Here is a 9,587-nt window from a genome sequence, read left to right as displayed (position 1 = left end):
CTCCTCCTCCTCCTCCTCCTCCTCCTCCTCCTCTTCTTCTTCTTCTTCTTCTTCTTCTTCTTCTTCTTCTTCTTCTTAGTCAACTTGGAACTAGAGTCAGTTTGGACCTCACCTGTCAAAATGCTCCTTTCAGATTTACCTGTGGGCAGGTCTGTAGTACATTTTCTTGATTAATGATTGATGGGGGATGGGGATGGGGATGGGTCCAGTTCACTGGTGGACAGTGCCACCCCTGGGTCTTGTGTGGTATAAGAAAGCAGCCTGAGTAAGCCATGCAGAGCAAACCAGGAAACAGCATTGGCCTCTGCACTAGTTCCTGCTTCCACACTTCCTGCCTTGAGTTCCTACCCTAACTGCCTTGGATGATTGACTGTTATGTGGGAGGGTGAGCCAAACAAACTCCTTTCTCCAGGTTGCTTCTGGTTATGGTGTTTTATCACAGCCACAGAAACCCTAACTATCTACAGTAACAACACACCACAAATTTAGGGGGCTTAAAACAGTCCAAATTAGTTTTCTTATAATTTGAAGGTCAGAAGTATACAATCAAAGTGTCCGCAGGGCTATCCTCTGCTGGAGATTGAGAAGAATCAGCGTCCTTTTCCTTTCCTAGGGCCATCTGCGTTCCTGTCCCATGGCGCTTCCTGTAGCCTCCATCTTCTGCTTCGGTGGTCACAGTCTGCCACTATTAACTGATTCTCTTGTCTCCTTCTGTAAGTATCCTTGTGATGGCATTGGGCCCCTGGGGACCATCAAGTATAACCAACCACTCCATCTAAAGTACCTTAATGTTTTCTTTTTGAATCTTCTTGGTAAAATCCCTTCGCCACACAAGATTCAGATTCTGGGAAGTGAAGATGCGGGGATTTTTGTGGAATGTTATTCTGCCTCCCAGAACTCTCTGCTTTTCCAAGATGACCTAATCAGTATTTCTCACACAGCTCCTTTCTCCCAGCCGAGCACAAAGCTTCGGGGACTTGGGAGGGGAAGCCACATCGCCCCACCTTTTCCCTCGCTCTAGGCGGTGGCTCTAGGGACGTTTTGTAGGTGATAGCTGAGTTTCTCTGGTGGTTTTATGGGGTTGAGCAGAGGATCCCCCAAAATCTTGGGACACATGTTGGGAAGAGAGGTGCTGCACATTAATCCGCCTCCTCGGTACTTTCTGTTTCTTTTCCTAAGGCTAATCACTCCCATTAAAAGCCACTGCACGTTTCCAGGGCATTAAAAATGTATTCGATTTTATGCTGTGCATGTCTTTCCAAACTGGGAAGAAACCCACACTAAACAACGCCGAGGCAACAATATGGCTTTGCACCACACGGTTTTCAGGAAATGAGAACTCTGCGGAGTTGAGGCTGACTTCGCTGGCCCCGGAAAATAGACACATTCCAGAAATAGCCCCATGTGGCTAGACCTCCTCCTGGCCCTCCAAATTGTCTCAGCATCTCTTTGCGACTCGGGGTGCCTTGCTTGCTGGTTTTCTCTCAGGACTGAGCTGGCTGGAGCAGATGCTTTCTGCTGGGGTCGGGTGGGAAGAGGGTGAACTCCTTCCTTTGGGCAGACAGCCTGTCTGGATTTTATATACTGGACTTTGGATCCAGCCACCCTTAACAATCACCGAAGAAACGCTATATGGGAGCTGCATTTAGTCAATGGGGGGCGATTAACATCACTCACGGAAATGTTTGCGTTCAGTGACAAGTTAATGTTTTAAGGAAGATTTACAGACTAGTTAAATATTTTGACAGAGAAATGAAAGTAACTGTGAAGACCACTCCATCTGGATCCCCTTATTTATTGCTTGAATATTTACATGACTGCCTGGAAACTTCACGATCGGAGAATTAATGCACAGAAAAAGAGCTCATCTTTTTGGCCAGAGTCTGGGGGCAACTGTGAGCTGAGAAGAAGAACATGAGCCCATCTAACCCTTGAGAGTTCCCCTTCCCTCCTTCTCCTACCCAGTATGAACAACACCACTCCAATAATACCAAACCTCAACTCTTGGTTTTTCAAAATTGCAAACAATTGTCATGCAATTCTGAGATATTTCCTTTGTTTAAAATGTACACAGGGAACATGAGTCTTTAATATGACCAATAACTTATGTCGTATCCAAGTGTTTGGATGAAGAGTGAGCTATTTCATGTCACCATGACTTCTGCTGCCTGCAGTGTTTCTGTCCACGGCTGACATATCTGTGTTCCTAGAGTCTGAAGTCGGTATGTTCATCTTCTGTACCACATGCCCCAAGTAGACCAGGCCCTTCAGAGTGAAAGATCATGCTTGGCAGATTATTATTTGGAGATGTTCACTGAAGATTTCCCTCCACGGCTTGTATCGTAAGAAGCCATTGATCAGGTGAAGATGGCAGGCAGCCTGGACTTGAAAGTGACCCCTTGTTGAGCAGGTAGGCAAATCTATTTTCGGTGTGGGTCACAGCTTTGCAGTAAGAGGGTTTAGCAGCAGGCATGGGCTGCTAAAGACCCTGCATACAAATTATCCCCAGACCCACCCTGCCCAGACAGCAATGCATGCATCCTCTAGACCTTGCTGAGGCCAAGAGATCTTGTATTTACAGAATCAACTTCCCATTTCTTGAAGAAATGGCTAAGTCTGATCTCTAAAATATATAAAGAACTCAAGAAACTAGACCATAAAAGGCTAATCAACCCAATTATAAAATGGGGCACTGAGCTGAACAGAGAATTCTCAACAGAAGTTCAGATGACCAAAAGACACTTAAGGTCATGCTCAACTTCCTTAGCGATCAGGGAAATGCAAATCAAGACAACTTTAAGATACCATCTTACACCTGTCAGAATGGCTAAAATCAAAAACACCAATGATGGCCTTTGCTGGAGAGGTTGTGGAGAAAGGGGTACACTCATCCATTGCTGGTGGGAATGCAAACTTGTGCAGCCACTCTGGAAAGCAGTGTGGCGGTTCCTCAGGAAATTCGGGATCAACCTACCCCTGGACCCAGCAATACCACTCTTGGGAATATACCCAAGAGAGGCCCTATCATACAACAAAAGTATATGCTCAACTATGTTCATAGCAGCATTGTTTGTAATAGCCAGAACCTGGAAACAACCTAGATGCCCTTCAATGGAAGAATGGATGAAGAAAGTATGGAATATATACATATTAGAGTACTACTCAGCAGTAAAAAACAAGGACTTCTTGAATTTTGCATACAAATGGATGGAAATAGAAAACACTATCCTGAGTGAGGTAAGCCAGACCCAAAAGAGGAACATGGGATGTACTCACTCATATTTGGTTTCTAGCCATAAACGAAGGACATTGAGCCTATAATTCGTGATCCTAGAGAAGCTAAATAAGGAGAACCCAAAGAAAAACATATAGGCATCCTCCTGAATATTAACCTTCATCAGGCGATGAAAGGAGACAGAGACAGAGACCCACATTGGAGCACCGGACAGAATTCTCAAGGTGCAAATCAGGAGCAGAAGGAGAGAGAGCACGAGCAAGGAACTCAGGACCGCGAGGGGTACACCCACACACTGAGACAATGGGGATGTTCTATTGGGAACTCACCAAGGCCAGCTGGCCTGGATCTGAAAAAGCCTGGGATAAAACCGGACTTGCTGAACATAGCAAACAATGAGGACTACTGAGAACTCAAGAACAATGGCAATGGGTTTTTGATCCTACTGCACGTATTGGCTTTGTGGGAGCCTAGGCAGTTTGGATGCTCACCTTACTAGACCTGGATGGAGGTGGGTGGTCCTTGGACTTCCCACAGGGCAGGGAACCCTGATTGCTCTTTGGGCTGACTAGGGAGGAGGACTTGATTGGGGGAGGGGGGGGAAATGGGAGGCGGTGGCGGGGAAGAGACGGAAATCTTTAATAAATAAATAAAAAAAAAGTAAGAAATGGCTAAGTTCCTTACAGAAATTGCACGCCGATTCATTGTTGTGAGAATATTCCTTGTGTTTGAAGAGACTAGAACTTTTATTGAGACTCACAACGGAGTTACTAATACAGCCTGAGGTTGCTTAAACCTTCGAGATGCCTATCCTGCTGTGAACTCAGCCTGTTTAACTTGTCTTTAGGAGAGGTGTCACAACCAAACCCACTTACCTTGGAGTTCCCATGTAATCAACTTTTATAACCTAAACTAGTACACAGCTGTGATCTTAGGTTGTCTGGCCTTTCATTCCCCAGACCCAGAGAGCTATGCGTGTGTGTTTGTATGTGTGCTGTGATAGTCACTTGCTGATAACTGGAGCAGGTCAAAAGTGAACCTTATAAAACAGACATCTATCTGGAAGCGGCACCCAGATACTGCTTGATACATTTGCAGCGTGGTGGTTATCTGGGTAAATTGGAGTAAATAAGTTAATCCCTTACAAAGCCCTGCTAAAGATTTCTATAAAGCAGTGCACATTCCTTCATCATGGGACACTTCCTGTGCTATTCAGATACACAGAGAGCAAAGCCCTTCCCTCTGAACAGACAGATAGGGCGGAAATCACAAGCTAGAGAGAGGTGGAAGACACAGGGAGAGCGGTGAAAAATTCAAGCCTGGACTCCCTCTTGGTCAAACTTCCTTAATGTGATGCAGACACATATTGGCGACTCCAAGTTTATCACAAGCACATTTAACTGACTTGAAACAGAAGTCACATGACCTAAATAAATGAATCCACGACCCGGGAAGGCTCATTATTATTTCTGGTTCTCAAAATGTTGCTTGCTACGGTCCACTATATATGCATTACTCGAGGGGCTGTAGTAATTCATGATGTACCTAGAGCCACAAATGGGATAGTCAAGCTGAGCATCCAGAAAATGAGATGGGCGCCTGTGTGATACTGTTCTCTGAGTCTGTCTGTAAGAAGGGAAAGGTTTTGAGGAACTTGAATTTGACACAGGTGGGCAGATCTCTAGAAAATTAAGGGAAGAGCTATGGTAGGTAGCTATTAAAGGCAAACCAAACTAAGCCAAGCCAAGCCAAGCCAAACACAAAGGCAAATCCAGCCTAACCCACCTCAAACCACCTAACCGGTTCGTCCCATTCAAGGTCTTAAGGTTTGAGGGATGATTGCATTATCATCGGTATCCCACTAGGTGGCACTGCTAATCTACACTTGCATGCTTGAACCGGTTTCTATGGTAACAAGCTCATAAATTTATGGGAGAGAGTTGGCCTTGTCTTCTGGCCCGTGTGTGTGTGTGTGTGTGTGTGTGTGTGTGTGTGTGTGTGTGTGTGTGTGTGTGTGTTTGTGTGTAGGAGTTTTCGAGTGTTCAGAAGCCTGATTTGTGCACAAGGTACTGTTGATTTACAGCTATCAGAGAGAGAGAATCAAGTAAACATTATCATAGTGAGTGAGGTACTAAGGAAGGGAGAGCAGAGAACGCCTCACTGTTTCTAGCGCAGTAACAAACAGCCTTCACCTGGGGGCTCGAACTGTGTGTGATGTTTTTGATGCATGCGGCCAGGTAGCGGCTCTAAAGCACACTAGGAGCCGGCGAGTCTGCGCTCTGCGTTCGCTCTTGAGTGAGAAGCATTGCCGGAGGAACTCAGTCTTGGGAGAAGCCATGGCGGCTTGCACTGTCAGCGTGTTAGGGAGGTAATGCTGGGAACCGTTACATCTGCCCACACATCTGGTTCTACCCATTGCTGTACGTGTAGACATGTATGGTGTTCCTCTCTTGGAAGCGTGCATCCCACGCTCTCCGGAGAATATGCATTTCTGGAATATGATTCCGTTAGCACGGCTCTCACTCTTAATCAAACGTCCGCCCTCTGATCTTTCAAAGCAGGCTTTTCTCTGCAGGTGCTGGATGCTTTACACCTGGACGTTGCTGTTTGGGATTCTAGATCTAGTAAGGAGTACTTCTCGCATGCACAAGAATTCTGAGGCGCAGTGACTGGTGGTGGCGGTAGGGGGAGGGGAGGGTGACCAGTGGAGTAAAAGCACCCATTAGAGATCCGGTTTCTCCACTGCAAGGGAGCTTGTGGACGCTCCTTCTTCGTGGACCCTAATGGAGCCCTGGGCCCCAGTTTGGAACCAGATCAACACACTCAATGCCACATGGGTAGTAGCAGGGGCTGGAGGAGGTCCATTGAGGTTTGGGAATTTGTACTGTTTGCTTTTTGGGAATTCTGGTCTATGCACTCATCTGAAACAGAGTTTACTTTTAGGCCTCTCAGAGGAAAGAGAAAAAGAGGATGGAAATGAAAGATTTTTTTACAATGATTTTTTTTTTTTTTACAATTTTTTAACCCCTATCATTGGAGTTTCACCTGAATGACTAGTTTCTAGAAGGGTTTAAAAATTGAAGATATTTTGAAATAACTTCAGAATTACAGAAAATTTAGGAGAGTACAAAGCTTGCCACGTATTCTTTCCCTGCCATGTTAAAAGTTTGCCTTTCATCATGGTGCAGGTAATTTTTCATCTATTTAAAATTTTCTTTTTTTGAAACAGTGTCTTCCTATGTATCCCTGGCTTTTTGTCATGACCACCTTCTTGCTTCTGCTTCTTTAAGTCCTGGGGATAGAGGAGTGGGCCACCTTGCATGGTTTATTTATTTATTTATTTATTAATTACGTATACAATGTTCTGTCTGTGTGTCTGCCTGCAGGCCAGAAGAGGGCACTAGACCTCATTATAGATGGTTGTGAGCCACCATGTGGTTGCTGGCAATTGAACTCAGGACCTTTGGAAGAGCAGGCAATGCTCTTAACTGCTGAGCCATTTCTCCAGCCCCTGTTCGAGACAGGGTTTCTCTGTGGTTTTGGAGCCTGTTCTGGAACTAGCTCTGTAGACCAGGCTGGTCTCGAACTCACAGAGATCCACCTGCCTCTGCCTCCCAAGTGCTGGGATTAAAGGCGTGCACCACCATTGCCCCGCAGAAAAAAAAAAAAGGTCTTTTTAAAGTATAATATGGCATCTCCTTGTGTCTAACTATTTCACTCACACATTGTTAAAAAACAAGAAAATCTCCCATAGGACCACATTGCAATTATTGAGGGCAGGGATTTGAAGTAGGAAAGCTCTCTGCTAGCAGTGGGCTTGCTGCGCAGGCTTGAGGCCCCCGAGTCTGTGCCTCAGAATCTGGGCAGAGGATGGGCGTGGTGGCGTATGCTAATAACCCCTTTGCAAGAGGTGGAGACAGATAGATTCCTGGGATGCACTAGCCAGCCAGCTCTACTTGAATCAGGGAGCTCCAGGCCAGTGAGAGAGCCTGACTTAAGAAACCAAGAGGGCAGCTCCTGAATAATGACACTTAAGGTTGACCTCTGGCCTCTACACACCTGCACACATATACAGCCACCTCATGTGCACCTGCACACATGCAAACAGACACATCTACATACACATACACACATGCAGAAAAGCAGGAAGCTAACCCTATAGTTGAATCAGTGAGAACTATTCAGATGTCATCAGTGGCTCCAGGACTGTGTTTTACAGCACGGAGAAAATATTTTCATCGCCGCAGAGCCAACTCAGAATCCCACTGTATTTACTTGCTGTATTCCCTTTGTCCCCTTAGATCTCGGAGCTTCTTGCACGGTAGGCAAGAGCTCTATCTGAGCTACGCCGCAGCCCCATGGCTGTTTCTCAAACGACCATTAGGGCTGGTAAGGGAAAACATGCAAATCCACACACACTTGGATGTAATCGTGTGACATGAGAAAGGCTGTTAACATCTGAGCATCAGCATTAGCGTCAGAGGCATGATACATGGTAAGAGCCAGGCCATGGTGGCGTACGCCTTTAATCCCAGCACTTGGGAGGCAGAGGCAGGTGGATATTTGTGATTTCAAGGCCAGACTCATGTACACAGTTGCAGTATAGCCGAGATTACACAGAAAAGAAAAATAAAGGTACAAGATCAGACCTACATGATGAGTTTGGTCAGTAAAGCTGGGCAGGGTGTGGACTCATCGGTAAAAGGGCTTCTTTAGCATATTTTTATTTTCTTAGCTTTGCACCATGGTGGCTTAAATAAAAATTTAAAGGTGGTAATTCATGATGTTAACTTCAGAAACCATTACAAATACCTAGACGCTTTTATACCTTTCCTGAAGAGTTAAACTTGTTCTTTCGGGAAAGCTGTGTATTTGCATGCAGTTGTCTTACGTGCAAACGAGAGAGCTCATATCCACTTACCCGTGTTCCCTCAATGATGATATCTTGCAAAAGAATTAGCATAATGTCACAGTTGCGGCTCTGACACTGATGCCAACGGATGCAGGGCATGTGCCGTGTCCATATACGCCCTTCTTTCACCCAAACCCTCTTTGCCCCTGGAAACCCCCCCCCCCGATTAGTTCTACAGGCTTATAACTTAGTTCTTTCACGTATTTATATGTAGCTTTGATTATGATTACATACTAGATGTAGTATGTAAGCTTTTGAGGTTGTGTCTTTCCTCCAGGCTTCATTGTCTGGAGTCTTATGCTGTCAATTGTGGGCCTGCTTTAGGAAGCATCACTTCTAGGGTGTGTGTGTGTGTGTGTGTGGTGAGGGAGGACAGTGGAGGAGTGAGTGGCAACAGAAAATGGCACAATATGAAGATTCTATAATGAAGCTCATTGCTTTGTATGCTTATTTCACCTGAATAAGAACATGCTATTGAGTAGCATTTTACAAGCATGGATGTGCCAAGGCTTATAGCTTTCTTTTTGGAGCCCAGTTTACTTGGCAACACACCAGGATTGCCCAAACTTCAGCCCAGAAAGTGATCAGGGGGGGGGCGGGGGGACTGGAGTGATGTCTCAGCGGTTAGGAGCATTTGCTGCTCTTCCAGATGACCCAGGTTTGGTTTGCAGCACAGACATGGTGGCCCACAGCCATCTGTAACTCCCCTAAAGACTAGATCCTCAGTTGGCCTTGACAGAAAAAAAAGGTTAATTTTGGCTACCTATGGTGCACATTCATACACATAAAATAAATATGAAAGAATACGTGCAAAACTCAAGGAAAAAGATGCTTGAAAAGCTTTCACTGTGGAGGTGTATAGATGACTGGATTTTAGTATTTCTTTAATAATGAAATAAGCGGAACATGAAATATTCTTCCAGGAAGGAAATGAGAGAGGTGAGTAGCTCCCAGCAGTCACCGGGGCATCACCGTGGAGTGGTATCACTAACGGTGCATCTTGCCGATGGCTGTTTGGTCAAAGTTCCCAGTTATATTATATTAAAAATTATATTAAATTAAGAAAAGATAAATAATAAGTGAAGACTCATTTGGCCAAAGTTCACAAGTCCGACATCTTAGGTTTTGTACATTTTTATAATTTATACTTTGCATTTCTTTTAGTTAGAGCATGGGAACTAAGAAGAAGGCTATAAAGCCCAGATGTAAGTGGCTGTAAAGGAAGTTGCGGGGGATGTTTAATAATCACGTAAGAAACCCGAGTTCTGCAGTTCCAGGACACTTAGCACTCCAGTGAATAAATAAAATATGCAGGACAGTTTCACTCTTCCTTCCAAATCCCTATACAGGTTGGTTGCTTGAATCGAGCCCCACACTTTATTTTTTTTTTAAATAAGGTTTATTGACTCAGAATTTTTTTAAATATTTTATTTATTTATT

Source organism: Microtus ochrogaster, chromosome 22 (assembly GCF_000317375.1).
Source record: "Microtus ochrogaster isolate Prairie Vole_2 chromosome 22, MicOch1.0, whole genome shotgun sequence".
In the NCBI taxonomy this organism is placed as follows: Eukaryota; Metazoa; Chordata; class Mammalia; order Rodentia; family Cricetidae; genus Microtus; species Microtus ochrogaster.
Note: the sequence above shows the minus strand (reverse complement) of the source record.